Source organism: Poecile atricapillus, chromosome 13, assembly GCF_030490865.1.
Source record: "Poecile atricapillus isolate bPoeAtr1 chromosome 13, bPoeAtr1.hap1, whole genome shotgun sequence".
NCBI lineage: Eukaryota > Metazoa > Chordata > Aves > Passeriformes > Paridae > Poecile > Poecile atricapillus.
In genome coordinates this window covers 5,118,027-5,135,491 of record NC_081261.1, presented here as the reverse complement: position 1 = coordinate 5,135,491, position 17,465 = coordinate 5,118,027, and the positions used below count along the sequence as shown (strand labels likewise).

Below are 17,465 nucleotides of genomic sequence, written 5' to 3'. Positions count from 1 at the left end.
CCCAATACTTTCTAGTGTGCCCATTTCCCCCTTAATTGTCACTTTGATGGAAACTGCCCTGTATTGAGAAAAAACTTTATTAGCAACCCTCTTCCAGTATTGTGTAATCCATTTATCTGTATTAACTTTCATCTGCTGAGATGTTTGAATAGTATTTTGCTGTAGTAACTGGAGTGGTGATAAGACAGGAGGTTTTTAGGTGAAGTTCCAAGTGGTTTTTTACGTTTCACAGAATCTTGCTCGGTGTGAGGGCTAAGGGTCTTTAAGGAAGCAAATGCATTTTTCAACTGCCCCATTTTTACTTTTAGAAGTGTTTCTCTCAACAAAGCAGTGGACTGTACATCTATTAATAACATCCTTACATGGAAACAAGTGCTCAGTTACACCTCAGAGAGGACAGATCAGCTTTTTTGAGGCTTGCCTCTTCCTGTGAACTCTGACACAATCTGATTTAATTTGTAACAGCAAAGACTTTCAGTGGTTAATTACACCTTTGAGGTTGTTAATATATTCAATATTATTTAAGAGCTTAAATACCCAGAAGGAGCTCAAGTACAAATCCTATGAACCCCCCAGTGGAAAAAATCTATATCAAAATCATAAAGCTTTGTCTTTGCCTTCTAGAAAATATTGCTTTTGCTGTACTTCTACACATGTCCTAAATTATTTTTTACATTTAAAATTGATCACTTTAGTGAAGACCTCATGTCACCAAAAAACCCCAAAACAAAAACCAAATAATAACATCAGGGTAGCAAATCTGAGGGTTCAGTACTTATTTCTGAACTTGAAGTTTTATAATTCAACATTTGTAAGTTATTTTGTGCTTTTTTTCCTTTTTTTTTCGCCTTATTTTTCCTTTTTTTCCCAGACTGAGCATCTTTATTCAACAGCTGCTGTCAGAGCAGGATTTGCTGAACACTTTCAATAACAGTGACACTATTTTATTTCTGCCCTGGTGTTCTGGGAGCATATCTTGGTCTTCGAGGCCACATCTTCCAGGAATTTTATACAAGGAGCAGCAGAAAAGAACACTTATCTAACAGAGCCACAACTTCACTGTCAACTATAAAAGAAGAGCCAACAGATTCTAAGTTAGATTAAAAGTCAGCTGTGAACAGAGGCAAATACTCCCGTAGGCACAGGGCATCTCTCTGAAGAGAAATTGTTGAAAATGCAAATGGCTGCAAGAGAGTTCAGTGTGATTGCTTTGTGTTTCACAGGCCCTGTGGTTTTGTGTGCCCCAGGTCAGCTCTCAGGAGATGAACAGCCAAGATTTCTGGTTTCTGGAAGACCTATAGCAGCTTTTCACATGCCACCTTCAAACTCCTCCCGTTGGCATTGCAGGCAGAGTCACTCTGGTGAAGGATTCCTTCAGGGGCCTGGGTAACAGATGCGAGCACGGTCCCCTCGTGCAGCCTGACAGCACAGGGCAAATACTAGAGAAGAAAAAAATCATCTTTTTAAAAATTATTATTTTTTCTCCCAGCTCAGAGCTGTCACATCAGCTCTTCCAGTTGTAAAGTCATCTTTGACAGGACAGCACATCTTAATAATGGCAAACATCATCTTCACCATAGCTCTTACAAGTAGGCAGGGGCTCATAATCAGTTCAGACTCCATTGGGAGGCCATCAGCTGGATGAGGAACAATTGACCTTTCAGGAAGAGCTGTACAATTAGAGGCAAGCTAGATAAAAGTGCACACAAGATAGAGTAAAATTGGAAAGCAGCGTATTTGCATCAGATAAGAACCAAGAGGATGCTGGGACATAGGTTCTTTCCATCTTCAGGCAGAGAAAATGCATCCAAAATCTACTTTTCAGGAGGTGAGTTCACCACAACTGTATGCCCAGAGGAGTGTGATAAAATTAATGACTGTCCTCCTCCAGTTTGATGATAAATCCACGTGCCAGTGGAGAAACCAGTCACACACACACAACACCATTAAACCCCCTCTTCTTACTGGCTTAACTTGACAAAACAGTCTCCTATGTCGCTGCTTCACATCCAGGGCAATCTAGAAATTCACAGAAGTTCACAGAAAATTATTATTCAATTTTGTGCCTCCTCTTTCCTCTCACTTCTTAATCAGAGCACAGCAAATGAAGATAGATTTAAGGAGGATGTGCATGAGGTGATCAGAGTGAAAGTGTGGGAAGCTGAAAGTTGGAGTCTCCAGTTGAGAGACTCTAAGGTTTGGCATGATGTAAAGGCCAAAATTCTCTGACCTGAGCAGGGGTCACTGATTTTGTTCAGAGGCTGTTGTGGTTCTGGGCTGGAAAGAGGAAAGGCAGGAGAAGCAAACAGGCAGCAGAGTGCCTTCCTGATAGGCAAGAGTGATTCCACCAGCAGTACTTAATGAGCAGAAAAATCATTGATTAGCTTAGTAGTGGGCAGACTAGAGAAGAAAAGTTCTTTAAATAAGACTTATAGCAACCTGTTTGCAAGATACCATTAAAGTCTGTCTGGTGTTTGATCCTAAATTTGAAGAAAGAAGAGGAAAAGAATACTTTGAAGCAGTGGTCTGGTGCCTTGAAAGATTTCAAGTCAAAGTGGAGAGGCAAAGATGGAGAGAGGTACACAAATACTATTCATGACATTTTATCCCAAAATGTCAAGTGCTAAAGCTGTGGAAATATGCTTGCATGGTAGGTGCAGCACTGCGTAATTGAAGCCCCATTAGAGTTAAGGAAATCTGTACTTTCTGGCCTTTATTTGTTTAAAAATAAAAGCTTTGTCAACACTGTATGTGCTGCTGAGTACACATGGCACTAAATCTCAGTGCAAAGTGCCGAGGTTTCAGGGATTGAGCAGAGATGTTCCCTATGGCACCTTTCCCTTTGATCTCAGAGATTGACCTTTGGCAGCCTTTGCCCTTACTTTACATCTGTCCTGTCCATTCCTGAATTCCTGGGTACAAACACTGATGCCTTTTTGCTCTGAAACCAGGGAATGCATGTGTTTAGCTGGTATATGTAAAAAATGGTGAAAATGCTTGTCTTTATTTTTATCACTGAGGAAATGTGCATCACTGAGTGTTGAACTGTTAAACCAAGAATTCTGGAAGGGTCCTAGCTCAGTGATCTCTCATAGAGACAAAAAAGTCTCTTCCTCAGTTCTTTGGTATCCCACAGAATCGTGCCCACATTTCTTCAGGAGTGCCCTTGAGAGAGTGTGGCCTGGAAATTGGTTCTGGATACTCCCCACCCACTCATGTTTTCCCAAGACTTCCCAAGTAACTCCCATCCAGAAATGTCGCTGTGCTGTCGGCAGGAATCCCATGCAAAGGAAACAAATGTGGGACAAACGTCCCTGCTATTGGAGGAAAGCCTATTTGTGTCAGCTGCATTAGAAAGATTGTTCCAGAACAGTTCATCCATGTGTAAAGTTGCCCCTGTAATTCTGCCAAGGCTGAGGAGCTCAGGGAGATCTGCTGGCAACAGTGCCAGCGGCTCTTTCATCCACCCAATTTTTCCGAGGTGCTGGAGGTCAGAGAGGAGCAGATACGTAATTTGCCTGTCTGAACCAGTTCTTCTTCCTTGTTTAGTGTAGCTGGAGAGTTTTCATGCTGTGAACCAAACTTCCAGGAGCAAAATATCAATACTGAAGAGTTTAAGTGGCAGAACCCATCTCCCCACCCTGCAGTTTGCCTCATGCAGATAAAGATGAGGAGAGCACTTGTTGCAGGCTCTTCCCTTTGGAAGCTCTTCAGTGTTATAAATCACAGGTACACTTTGCAATGGGCCTTCCTGGTTATTTACCTTCAGATAATTACACACCATGGGCTATATTTTCCCTCTCTTTTTGAGGAAAGTACTGTGGGAGTTACTTTGGTTTCTTTGAATTCGACCTTTGTCAGTTTTGGAGGAAAAAAACCCATTTTTTGTTAGTCAAAGTAAATTAGGTGTATTCATTATGGCAACTCAGAGGATTAAGCACAATTACTGGGGTTTTTTTGTCCTCTAGGTAATGATTTAATTGCTTTGATTTTGTTTTGTTCATATCCTGAGGAAAAAAATGATGATAGTAGAAGAAAATGCCTTTAACTATTCTTTTCCATACAGTGTATGTTTCTGTATGCCTGGCAGAACTGACCTCATGTTGACCTTGTCCTTCTAGTGCTCTCCTTAGGAATTTCACTTCCTAAAATTTTAAGGCTTTGTGTGTGTATATATGCCAACACACAAAAATAAGATACACTATCTGAACATACATAAATATGTGTTTATATAGAACTATTTTTATGTGTGTGTGTCTATATACGTACATACACATATAAAAATAAAATAAATGCTGGCTTTCCCTTTAACTTTGAAAGTGTTTTGTTTTCTTTCAGCTCCAGCAAACTGGATTGAATTACAACTGAATTGAATGCACTTCTATAGCACCTTCCCCCAGGGATCTAAACCAATTTTCTCACCATTGCTAAATGCTGAACTTCCCTTGTACCCTTGCAGAGTAAGTAGGATGCTGCTATCTGTGCTCTAGGGTAGGAAAATTAGGAAAAGTGTTGAATGCAGCATACTGGAAGAGAAAGTGATAAGATGTTTAGCTCTTGGTTTTGAATATTGACGTGTGTTCACACAGTCGTACTTCTCTGGGGGAGTGAAGCCTCACAACATGTAACCTTAATAATGGAAAAGGAAGGATAATATTTATCCCTGTAGCACTGTAACTGTGTGTTTGGTCAGTGCTGGGAACAGCTTTGGGATGGAGTAGGGACAAACAGGTAAAATCAGGAAGGAACAGTACTAGGTGTTTTCAAGAAGTATGGAGTGTGTTTCTGACTTGACCCCTGTTCTGTTTTAGCTTGACCAAGCACTGTGGGCTCCAGCTTCTGAAAAAAGGCACTTAGAAGTCAATTCAGGGAGGAGAGGGGAAGAAAACAGCTGCAGGTCTCAGGTGCTTGTCCCTTGTAACCCCTGGCCAAGGCAGGGCTGCCAGCGAGCAAACTCTGCTCGTGTGCCACATCTGATGCAAAGGGTTCAATATATGGTGACAGGGACAGAAGATTTGCCTCCCAGAATTTGGGTTTTTTTTCAGTTTCTTGCACGGCCATTCTGTGTGTTTAACAAACAAAGGGGATGTGTGATGATATTCACCATCCTCTGGTGATTCCACAGTGGTTGTGTTCCTAATAAACTGCAAAAAGAAAGCTGACTGCAGGAAGGTTGGTGGCTAGGTTAATATACACTGTAGTGGAGTCATTTAAAATAATCCAAGCAAAGAAAGAAGATTTATATAAAAGTACATTTCCATTACTTGTGCCTCTGGCACAGTAATGTCTCAGCTAGCATAGCAAAAAGCTAACAACATTATTCTTGTTTCTCTTTGTAACATCCATAGCCTTTAGTACTGCTTTCCTTTGTTAATTTTTGAAAGACTAGTTGTTAATTAAGAGACATATTTGACTCAAAGGCAAGTCTTGACTGAAAAGAGCTCAGAGAACATGGCAGGACTCTTGTGTTATGGGGTTTTACAATTATTTTTAAAACAACATCTAATTTTGAGCATGTCAATATCCAGTTAAAATTTTGATGAGTTGGATGCACACTCCCATAGATGTTTTCATGGCATTTGATCTCTTTTTTTTAGCTGGAACAGTAGGGTAGGTCTAATTTTTGGATGGGTGAAAGAAGTTCACTTTGAAGCAAGGAAAGCAAAGTTAGGTTTCTGTTTCCTTCCTACCATTTTTTCCCCAGAAGACTCAAGATCAGTCATTGAACACCACAGGTATGGCAGTACATTTAAACCCACTTTCTTTTACGTTTTTTGTAAGGGCTTAGTGCCTGGTGAGCATGGAAGTCGAGTTACTGCTTAGCAGAGTCTGGCTACTGGCTTTGGTACTGAAATAGAAGCAGCTTTCTTCTAAAAATCATCCCAAAGGGCCAAGACTAAAGTGTTTTGTATTCCCATTACATTGAATGGAAATTTTTCCTTACTAAGGAGTTTGGCATTGGGATTGCTTAGAGAGCCAGACGCTTCTTTTATGTAGGTCCATTAATTTCGATTCTGCTAAATGCGTATTCCTAATTGCAATAAGTCAACGTACCTAAAGAGATCAGAGAAAGGAGCAGATCCAGAAGGGGGAAAACTTGTTACTGTGTGCTTTGAAGCTGTGGGATTGAGTGACCACATCGTCTTGGCTGTGACTTTCAGATTGGTAAAGTAAATGTATGGCTTTTAAGAGATACATGATATAATTATGATTAATCAGGGCCCTTCATTTTGCATAACTTTCAATTCTGCAGTCAAGGCTTGTGTGTATAATGAATGGTTTTTATTTTCTTTCTTCTGCAACTTATCTTTGCTGACTGCACCTCTTTGCTCCCTGATGTCTGTAAGCTCTAATAAATTGAGGAGTTTAGGCAGACACTTCCTTAGGCAAGAGCTCTCCCTTGGCTGGTGATGCTGGTGAGACCTGCCTAGACTATAAAAGGCTCAGAAAAGGGGACAAGCTTTTGGCTGGAAGGCATAAGGGAAGTGTAACAACTTTTACATCCCTCCTTCATCTCTTTTCTTGGATATTTAATTGGCATTAGGAAACAGAGCAGGTCATTGGATTAATAAACAAAAAAAAAGTACTGTTTGAGTCAGAGATACCCTTAGGAATTCTCCTGTTGGTAGTGCTTGTACTGATGTTATGAATTCTAAGATGTTTAGTGGTTTTTAGAAATACTTCAGCTGTCAGAGTGATGTGATAAAGCAAAAATCTGAGCTCTCATCCTAGAAAAGATTCTTGCCCACGTATATGGGGAGAACAGCCTGAAGGTGTGGAGCTTTGGATTTAAGTGCACAAAGAAAGCTCACCAAACAAATATAAGGACCCCCACAGCCTTCATTCCTGTGGTGTTACTGTCTTGTATAAACACCCAGAAAGTACTGGCTTATAATTTTGTGTTTATTAAGAAAATATCTCTTTCACCAGCTCCTGCTTCCTTGCTCTCAAAAGCCTGCTTGACTCATACTTAATGCCATAATATTACAGGTCAAACAAGACCTATAATACCTATATAACACAGTCCATTGTAATTTTCCAAGGCAGTATCTGCATCAAGCCAGCAGCTTTATTTACCCTGTGACCACATGTAACTTGCAGTTTGCCATCCAAAAAATCAGGATTACAAACCAAATAGAGTAGAGGGAACAGCAGTGGCAAAGATTAGAACCCAGTGGCTGAGTCTGTCACGATATTCCTGCCTTTTTCTCCTGCACAGGGAAGGGAAAACACTCCTTGTCCATGGGGGATGAGGTGAGAAAGGATGGGCTTCAATTGCAGCAAGTGAGATTTACTTTTGTGACAAAAACTTTCTAGGATGAAATATGCTATCAGATTGCTTGTGGGGGTTGTGGCAACTCCATCATTGCAAGTCTTTAAGAATATGTTAGAAAAACATCTGTCAGGAATGATATCTATAGAGCTGCTCCTGCCTTGGGGTATGGAGATGGACTAGATAACCTCTGGAGGTCCCTTTCAGTCCTGTTTTCTGTGAGCTTTAATCCAGGACTTTTCATTACTCATCCCTTGAAGCCCCAAAGGTGACAGGACTGTCACACTTCATTTTTACCCTTACACAATCTTTTTTGCTGGATAATTTTTACTCATTCAGTGGTGCTGGCTTCAGTTACATTTGTCATATGATTCTCTTACAGCCTCTATTTATTTTTTTTTTTTTTCAGACCATGCCCTTTAGGCCTTTTGTCTCTGTTTTTTTAATGGATCTCACTCACTTTGAAACATCCTGAAAGCAAAAGTTGTTGAGAACATAGATTTTTTTTAAACTTTTTTTTTTTTTTTTAATCTAATATTTCAAATCAGACAAAATGGCTTAAAGCTGCTTTTAAATACTATTCTGCTTGTTTGTCCAGGGCAGGGTTTGGTACAGCATGACCCTGAGCTGTGAGTGAAGAGCTGCTCTAATAATCTTATTTATGGTGGGAACACACGAGGGACCAGGTACATGTGTACAGTGTGCACGTGGTGCTGCTGCAAGGTATAAAAGAGCTAAGGGTTGTGCTTTGAAGTGATAGTGTGGTGATTTAAAAACATAGCAAATTAAAAACTAACCAAACCAGTGTGATCCTGTAAGTGATGGGTTTTTATTCAGGTGTGGCAGTAAATGCCCCACACAGCTGCACAGTCCTCTCTCTCTGACACAGCTGGGCTTCTCACGAGCTGGTGTGAGACAGCAGGTTCCCATTATATTTGCCCTTTTTCATCTCTTCCTGACATGGAATTAAATTCATTCTGTCATTGGTGTGTGATGATTTTTGAGTGGTTTCTTTGCAGGTTTGTTTTAGGGTTTCCCCAACTCTCAGTTTGGGTTGGTAAATTGGAAGATTGTCCAGTAAAAGCGAAGGTGTCAGGTTTGAGGTAAACAAACCTTTATTTCCTTGTAGTTTTCCAGTTCAGCTGCTGGGTGCCTTGGTCTGTGAAGCAGCTGTGCTAATTCTGCCTGCCTCTGGGTGCAATTGTTCCAGCCACAGCTGGGGAGAGGAAGGTGCTTGGAGCAGTCCCTGCTGCGGTGTCTGCCCCGCTCCTGCTCCCTGCTCAGGACACCCACAGCTGCCCACATCTTCCTTGGCCTTTTTGCTGGCCTTCTTCATCTTCCTCCATGGCTTAAACTGGCAGTCAGAAGATGAGAAATCCCTGGGGGCGTTCTGCATAGGATAGTGATTCACTTGGATGTTTTATGTTCCCCTGAATATTTTATGTCTTTAAATGACTGAATTTGCAGCAGAGGAGCCGAGGTGGAGCAGTGATGGTGCAGAGGTGCAGGGCCCCGTGGGGTCTGGCAGGCACAGAACTGCCTTGTGACACCCATGCTGGTCTCTGCTCATCATCTCTACATGCTGCAGGGTTTTCAAGTTACTTGGGTAATAATATTTAAATCATCGTATCAACCCTCCCTCCTCTGGACTTTTAATAAAGTTGTCTAATCCACTTATGTTACTTTTCTGAGGAGCTTTTTTATAGCTAATTTTGTGCTCAGCTATATGTTCTGAGTTCTGTTTGCTTCATGGCTGGATTTGATGCATTCTATTTAATTATGCACTTTAAACATAAAAAAAAAAGGAGGAGAAAACTCACTTTGGTAGCTCTGGACTGCAGGCATTGACGTGTTTGCTTCAATCTGCCTGCTCCCTCTAAAGGCTCTGGAGCCCGTGGACCCCTTCAGCAAAGTTATGAAGGCAGAATTGGAAAAGCTTGTCTTTATGGAAACTTTGATTAATTTTTTTCAAGGGGTGACCAGAGCTGCTGTGTTACAGAACTGTCAAATACCCTCTGTACAGAAGCCCTGTCATCTGAATTTCAAAGTCAGAGCCGTATTTTGAGAGACTTGCCCTTTTCATCCTATCTGGTCTGTGGGGGTGTTGCTGAGACTGAGCCCTGTTTGGCCACGTAAAAACAGCCTGCCAGGCTTCCTTTGCCAGGGACTTTGAGTTTAAATCTATTTCAGGCCTTTAAAAAGGTCACCCAAGGCTGCCAGCCAGAACCTGTGTCTTAATTCAGTGCCATTAGAATCACAGAAAAATAAAATCCGCAATCTCGGGCTGGAGGGCAGGGAGTGGTGGAATTATCAGACACTTTACAAACTGCAGAACATGCTCTCATTGCAAATTTCTGCTGTGCTCTGAGGTGAGCAGGAGGATCCCTGGGCAGCAGGAAAGCTGCTCAGGCACTGCTGTAAGCTTTGGGCTCCACCAGTGGGGATCTGATTGCTGCTCTGGGGCCTGAAGCAGCTGCTTTCCTTTGCTTGCCGAGAAGTCAGGATCACATTTTCACCCCAGCTGTTAGGTGGTGTATCTTTCCAGGTGATTTGTACCTGGCTGTTTAGGCTCCCCACTGCTGTATATTTGGGTTTTTGCAGAGGGAGAAGCAGGATTTGAGTGGGGGTTTGGGCTCTGGATTGGGGATTCCTGCACTGCTGGCAGAAGAAGCGGGAGAAGCTGAATTTGAGGACTTGGTGGCCCATTCCCACCCTCTGCTGATGATCCCAAAGGAAGGTCCCCATCTCTCTCTTGCTCTGAATCATCTGATATACTTAACTACCCTACTGAAAAATTTATGTGGACTCCTGCTAGATGAATAGATTTGTCCCTCCTTAATTCCTACCTGTAATCCTTCAGTTTGTTCTCTTATTTGTAGTCCAGCATGGGCTCTTTTAAGAGTGGAAGGAGCTGAGATCAGTGGTTTGAAGAGCCAAATAAAAGATTTCTTATAACAGTAATCAGCCTGGCTGATTTCCCAGCAGCATCCTGGCCTGCCAGGGTATGGAACAGCCAGCACTAGGGACACAGTCTCTTTTTCCACACTTGGGCCTAATTTAATAATACTTTGTTGAATTGCATTACAAGTTTGATTCTGGGTTTTGACTGATATCTTGGAATGTGTTTTTTTTCTTTTTGTCATCCGGATAATTTTATATTTGTTTTGTATTATCGTACAAGGAGGGATTTAATTTTGTTAGCATCATTACCAAATAATCTGATGAATGTGAAAAGCAGCTTTAATGTGATTTCTCATTGATTATTTTCATTGAAAAGTTCTGTGATTTGAAGAGTAATAACTTTGTGCTCACTTGCCATCTTGTAAGTCGGCCTAGTTTTAATCTTGTAGGTTTTCAAAATTGAATCAGCAGAAATTGCAGAAATTATGTTTATATTTGCTTGCTATCTTACTAATGGATCGCAGCTTTAATCTCTCTGATTCTCCAAATTGTTTCAGCAAAAGTGATGTCACTAGGATTTGATTAAAGCATTGAGTTTTGGCTTAGTTCTTTCCTAATGTGTTAAATTTTCATATGGCAATGCAAAAATTTTAACCATATTAACCTCTTACTAGATCTTTATTTTCCAAAGTACTTTGAGAGCTTTAAGTTTACCTTTTTTTTTTTTTTAATTAAAATCTTTGGTGCTAGTAAAACATACTTGTCAATTTGTAGTTAATTGCTGCATAAGTTCTGAAGTTATAAATCAAATTGGAAAGTAAATCTGGTATCTTGTATTATTCAGCAAAAAAATAGTTGTTGCAGTAGGAATGCTGTCTGCTAATTCACTTGTCTCCTTTTAGCTAATCACTGCATTTATTGATGTCATGCATTTTGGCTGGATGATCTCCATCCTGATACAATAATGACTGGAATGCTTTCTCCCTCTTCTGAAAGCTGGTTTCTGCAGAACAGGTATTTGTCCCAAACAAGAGGCAGATCAGTAAGGAAGGCTTTAGGGCAAGCAGATAAGACTATGAATTTCTTTCTATAATCCTTTTTTTTTTTAATTTCTTTAAGATTTTCTTCCTGTTTAATTTTTTTATTTCTTCTTGAATAATGCAGGGAGCATTAGTAAGAAAAACGTTAACCGGAATGTGATGATTTTTTGATAAAGTTATACAGCCCTAAAATTATAATTTCAGGTGAGGTAGTGGGTCTGCATCAGTATATTTTGACTGAACAGCAAGGAAAAAAACTTATTTACATCTCAATTTAGAGTGAACCAGCACAAGTCCCCTCTCCTGCTGTTCATGTCCAGGATTCCCCAAACCATCTCCTTAAATCCCTCCTTGTGAAACTGCAGCTCTGTGGGTGGCTCCTGTGCTATCAGAGGGCTGTGAGCTCTGGTGCCAGGGTCCCCTCTCTTGGAGGGGATTACAGGATCAAAGCTGGGTAGCACTGCAGTATAACATGATACTATTTTAGGAACATCTCAGTTTTTCACAGGGGGAAAACCAGTGGTGGGCGAGCTGCTTAGAAGGGCTTTTCACGCAGCTAAGGCTGAAAAATGAGAATTTTTGTAAGAAATACGAGTTGTGTTTTGCATGCAGGGAGCAGCACCACCCCTGATGCTGTAAATTTTTGAAGTCCAACGCTCCCCAGCGCCCAGGTGTGCCTTCAGCTGGCTTTACTGTCACCAGAGCAGAAACCAATAAAACTCTGCCAGATCCCAAGAGAGACTGGAGGAGATTTCTAGGAGCACTTGCCACATTTCACGTCTCCCACACAGTCACGTTGTGAGGATGGTGCAGGCTAAATGCCTTGCTTCTGTTGGCTTTATGCAGGGCTGGCAATTTCCCTGCTTGCATCCCCTCCTGGGAGCCATCCCCCTCCTTGTGCTGCCTTGCTCGGTGTTCAGCAGCCTCTGTGTTGCCCTGTAACCTTGCTTGTGCTTTCCTCATCGCCCTGAGTTTTGCCTCTCCATTAGCAAGTTGAATAAAGAGGATAACAATATGACTGGGCAAAATATTCCTAAATTAGCATTTCGGTTCTTGTAGTAGGTGGAAGGGAGGGGTGGGCACCGACACCTGCAGGAGGGCGTGGCAGAGAGGATCATGGAATGGGAGTAGGGGCAGGTGAAGCTAAAATTATTTAAGAGTGTGCTTTCAAAAATAAATGATCATTTTGGAGGTAAAATTTACCACTTAGGCTAAAAGTCAGTTCTTGCAAGCTGTAACAATATCCTGCCCTTTATGAAGGCTGCCACCACTTACTGAGGTGAGATGCTGAAAGCATCCTCTAAGTGGCTGCTGGGGAAGTCAGTGCTGTAAACATCAGTGAGGTCAGGCTGCTGACCTTCAAAAAGAGTTTTCCTTTCTGGAGGAGTAACTCCTGAAAAGGCAGTCTGCTAACGAGATTTTGGATGTTTTATAGTGTGCAGTGTCCATAATTTTACAAATGGTCTCTCCCTGCTGCAGGCACACCCTTTTTCATCCAGTGTGCATGGGAGAGTTGGATCAGCAGCTTTTGAAATATTAGTTTGGAAATTAAGTAGCACTGATGTACAAGTCTGTGAAAATATTAAAGAGGAATTATTTGGGGGAAGGAAAAGATGACAACTTCGTGGCCAAAAAGAGAATATGACTTGCTAACATTGTGCATAGTGTGAGGCTCTGCAGGTAATCAGTTTTGTTAAGGTTTCATTATATGACACAATTCACTACACGGCTGAGCTTAATGTAGTAATAGATCAGTGTTCCTTCTTTCAGGTAGTGATGTTATTTAAGTAGAACATTCATTATATCATGATAACAGAGATCCTCAAAGAGCTAAATAATTGAAGCCAGGTGCTGGAAAAACAGTGAATACACATTGCAGTTTCAAAGACTGCTATTGTGGAAAGCCACCTAATTGACTTCTGCTGCAATTAATAATCATCTTAATGGCTTTGCATATTTATGAATATATAAAAATAAATATGAAAATACGCAGGCTAGGATGAAAATTTTGTTCATAAAATTTTATTGCTGGAAAGTAATTAAACATGCCTCTAATCACAGCATCATTTTTCATTGTGGGTAGGTTTGGGTGGAATGAGAAAGTTTGGAAAAAGAAAATATGACTGTTCCATAAATGAGCTTGTATGAAAGATTTCATATCATAGGTATTAAAAATTAGGCCCATACTTGCTTCTCATTTCTCTGCCATTGCCTGTTTTGACTTGGGATACCCTGAGTATGGAAGGGGATCACTTTTCATCCCTGTTCCACTGTAAGTTGGGTGGCAATGCTTTTGGCTTCCATATTCTGGTCTATATTGAACAGGAGGTAGCAATGAAAGATTAGAGCAGCCTTTCCTGGCCTTTAAACAAATACTAATAATGTCTGAGGTTTTGAGATTAATATTTGTCTCCGGGGCATGCAAATAAAAATTCACGGTAAGACCACAGAGAGTATTGCTTGAGGTTTTGGCCCAAGTGGAATTCCTCTGTGCTTCTAAAGATGTAAGTAGACATGAATTTGACTGGCTGAAGTTTCTCTTCAATCTGCACAGTAACCACTTACTCTCATTAGGAATTTTTTCTTCTTTACAGCCCTGTGCATTGCAAAATATTCCTGCTTTGTTTTGACTTGACCTTTCATAGTCACTGAAAATCAATAGACTTTAATGCATTTATTAAATAAGGAGGATTCTAGGGATTAACATGCAAGGTTCAGTGCTGGAGCAAGAGGAGAAGATAAAGAGTGGAATATTCCTGCAGAGCCAAGCCAGGCTGCTGTGGCTCCAAGAGTGCTCTGCTCCTTTCCTGACTGGAGCTGGTACCCACCTGCTGATCAGGCAGCCCAAGACACCATTGCTGCTTTCTCTTCACTCTTAGACCTCATTGAAAGCTCTATTTTCCTTTTTATTCTTTCTTCTCTCTTCTAAAGAAGTGACTTTTTCCTCCTGCTTTGGTTGAACTGTACTTGCCTCCCAGGGATAGGAAGTAATGGGACTTCAAACACTGCTGGATATCATTTGGGCTTCAAAAAATACTGGAGTATTTACTATGAAACATGTGTTGTTTCTGAGAATACATTGGCTTTTGCAACCTGAATTTTTTCAGAGGCGTTTTGCACTCTTGTTTTATGCTCAGTTTAGTGTCCACAGCATGTAGTTGCACATCCTTTCTGTTTCTGAGTTTAGCTGCCCATATTTGTGCAAATCTCTGGTTTGTATGTTAGCACAGGATGGCTGTTCTTCAGCCTGCATGTGCTGTACAGCTTCAGCCCCTTTGAAGAGAGAATGAGAAGAAGTTGGGCTTACTCTTACTGTGTTCAAATCTTTAGTCCCAGATATAAGCCAATTAGCTCATCTTTTCTGAGTGGCCAGTGTAAATGCTGTTGATTTCAGGTTGGCTGAGATCTACCTGATAACACCAATTTATGTACAAATACACTACCTTTACTAATTCAGCTAATGATTTTGAGCAGAAATTTAAGGTGGGCTTTTTCTTTACCGTTTTATCAACCTATCCCTGATGAGCTGATGTGGGTGTCCTGGCACATCTTTCCTCTCAGTGTCTGTCACTGGGATTTTTATGCCTCTTATTTATGTGTGCTAATTAGGAAAGCATTGTTCTTGTGTGTTTAAAGCCAGTAATTTTCTCACTGATCCTTTGCAATGCCTCTTTGAAAAGATTACAGATTGATCCCCCACCTAAGTTGAAATAAAAAATAACACTCAAACACAAAATTTGGGCATGACAAGCTTCTTATGGCATGATCTGTTACAACATATTAAAACCAGAGTTTCGTATATGAAGAGTTTTCTTTCAGCGCCTGACAACTCTCACACAATGGTATCTTGATGTGTCAACATGCATTTAGACCTCAGCATATAAGGAATGATTTAGAAGGAAGCAGTGTCAAAACACATTGATCAAATTGTGGTGTTGGAAGATTTAATTATTGCTTGCCCCCTCAGCTGTTACACAGGGAACAGTGCTTAGGTTTAAAAAAAAAAAAATCTACCACCCTAAGTAACAACATAAATAAAATCTTACACTGAACAAATGAGAAGTGGAATTTTATAGCATTTTTGCTTTCTTGGGACACAATCATGTCTAATCTGCAATAACTGGAAAGCAATAGATATGCACACAGAGGCAGTTAGATGATCAGTAATTGATTGTTTTCTTCCTAAAGAGCAAACTTCTTGTATACCAAAATGTGAGAGTGCTTTCCCTTTATGGGTCAGCATTGATTGTACATAAAACATGTGATAGAGGGTTTCTGAAAATGGTAATTAAAATTGTAGGGTTTCAAAAGTGAGCATTGATTATACTTCAGGGCCTGTCAGTTAAAAGTTAAAGAGCAAACAACAGAGTTTTCAGCTGGAATGCTCTGAGGCATCAGGACAAGGAGGGCCTTGAAACTTCAAGTTGTACCTGTGTAGTACTAGTCAAGAGCAGGACATCACACATTAATTACATTTAAGAGAGGAAATTACATGCTTTTCCCCTTTGCTGCTTCTGGCAATTTTTAAGCGATTAAAGCCCTTAATGAAGCAGTTTCTGCTTCCTGTGAAACGGGGCTTAGGTGCCCAAAGGATTTGACTGGGAGGGTATTTGACTTGTGCTGCCCCAATGTGTGTAGTTGGCCTTGGATGTTACCTATGTGGGGCATATTAAATACATTTCTGTGTCTCATTTTGGAAGCTTGAAACTATGTGGATCAGCCCCCCTTTGGTGTAAATCAACAGGACTCAGCAGAATTATGCCAATTTACACCACGTCAGAAAGCAGCACAGGGGGATGCAGTAATTTGTGTAACTGCAACTGCACGCTGCGAGAAGCAACACAGAATTAAAGAGGTCTTACATTCTGTTACCAGGAGATTGTTTAATTAAATAAAAGTACATGTTGGAGTTGCCTTATTAAGCACTTGTACAGAAGGTAATAAATAAATCATCCTCATGTGATGTACCAGTACTTCAATTGTGAGACTTAGAGTTGTCACTTTCCTTGAAGAAGGTTCAAATTGAGGGTGCAAGTGTTTCTAGGAAACTGTGTTGATGTCATGTAACCATTAGTGTCCTTGCTTTCAGGGCACAGCACTTTGGCTGCCTAAACCACACACGCTGTCAAAGAGTCCCAAAGTGTGTTTTGGCTTTTGGTAGCACACAGGCCAAGATAATACCAGATTGTTCATCTTGAGTCACTGGATATCTGCCCTGAAAAGTTTGCCTCAGTAATTCAGAGCCCGAATGGGGTCATATCCAGTTCCTAGCCTACTCCAGACTAGTCCCGTTTTCACAGAAAAGTGTGCCAAGCAACTAAACGTTTGCCACAAATGAAAATATTAACTGCCTTTGCAAATGAAGTTATCAATAGTCCTTAATTTAGTGTTTTGGCTGCTGGTAGTCTTTGCCTTGCCTAGCAAGAATGGACATTATCTCACATCCCTAGTAAATGATCAGATTAGCATTGTGAGAAGCCTTGGATGATCAGGGAAGAGTAACAGGATCTGAAGTGCTCACTTCCCCTCCATGCACTTCTGCCTGTCCAGCAGTAATGCATCTGCCTTGTATGGAATTGACCTTGACTGTGAGCTGCTTTTAAGAAGTGAGAGTTTGCTGCAGCAAAGCTAAATCAGCCCAGTTAATATTCCTCTTTTCCAGCAACAAAGGTGAACACGGGGAACCCGCGGCCCTTGAGGAATTTTGTGAACACTGATTGTTCACAAACTGCGTGGTTGATCACCAGACTAGGAGCAGTGTCATCCTTGGTAAGGGACTGTGATGACTTTAATGCAGTTATATCTCCCTCCTGTCATAGCAGATGTGTGAGGAGAAAGAGTTTATCACCCCCACATTTGCATTCAGAGGGTAAATTCCTCTCCTGTAAAACTCAGTGACTGTGAGGAAGCTTCTCCAAACCTGTCTTGCTGCAGTCAGGGTTTTATTTATTACTAGAAGAACTCTAGAAGCTGAAATGAAACTGTTGTGTTTCATTATTAAACAGCAGAGTTTTCAGCTTGGGTTTTAAACCTGGTGTTTTTAAGTCTGCAACCTCTCATCTGAAGGACATGCTGCGAAAGGGCTTCCTGCTTTCTGAATTAGTGTTTAAAGTGTGGGAAGTGTACATCCCAATTGAAGTTTGTCTTCAGAAGCTTCTAATTAGGACAGATTGATTTGATTTTTTCAGGAGGTACCTTTTGGGTTTCCAGAAAAAACAAGACAGCCACAAGGGTGATGCAGAGCAGGTGTC

General features: G+C 40.9%; 1 protein-coding gene across 4 annotated transcripts in view; it reads left to right on the top strand.

Annotated features, from left to right (window-relative positions):
• Window positions 1-17,465, top strand: part of SGCD (sarcoglycan delta) — a 316,209-nt gene that overhangs the window by 35,944 nt on the left and 262,800 nt on the right. Inside the window, exon 1 of one of the 4 annotated variants that reach the window (XM_058848578.1) lies at window positions 4,339-4,460. The exons of the other annotated variants lie outside the window; for them this stretch is intronic. The gene's annotated coding sequence lies outside the window, so the exon portion shown is untranslated. Of the gene's footprint in view, window positions 1-4,338; window positions 4,461-17,465 lie in introns of those variants that run through there. 4 annotated transcript variants of the gene reach the window in all.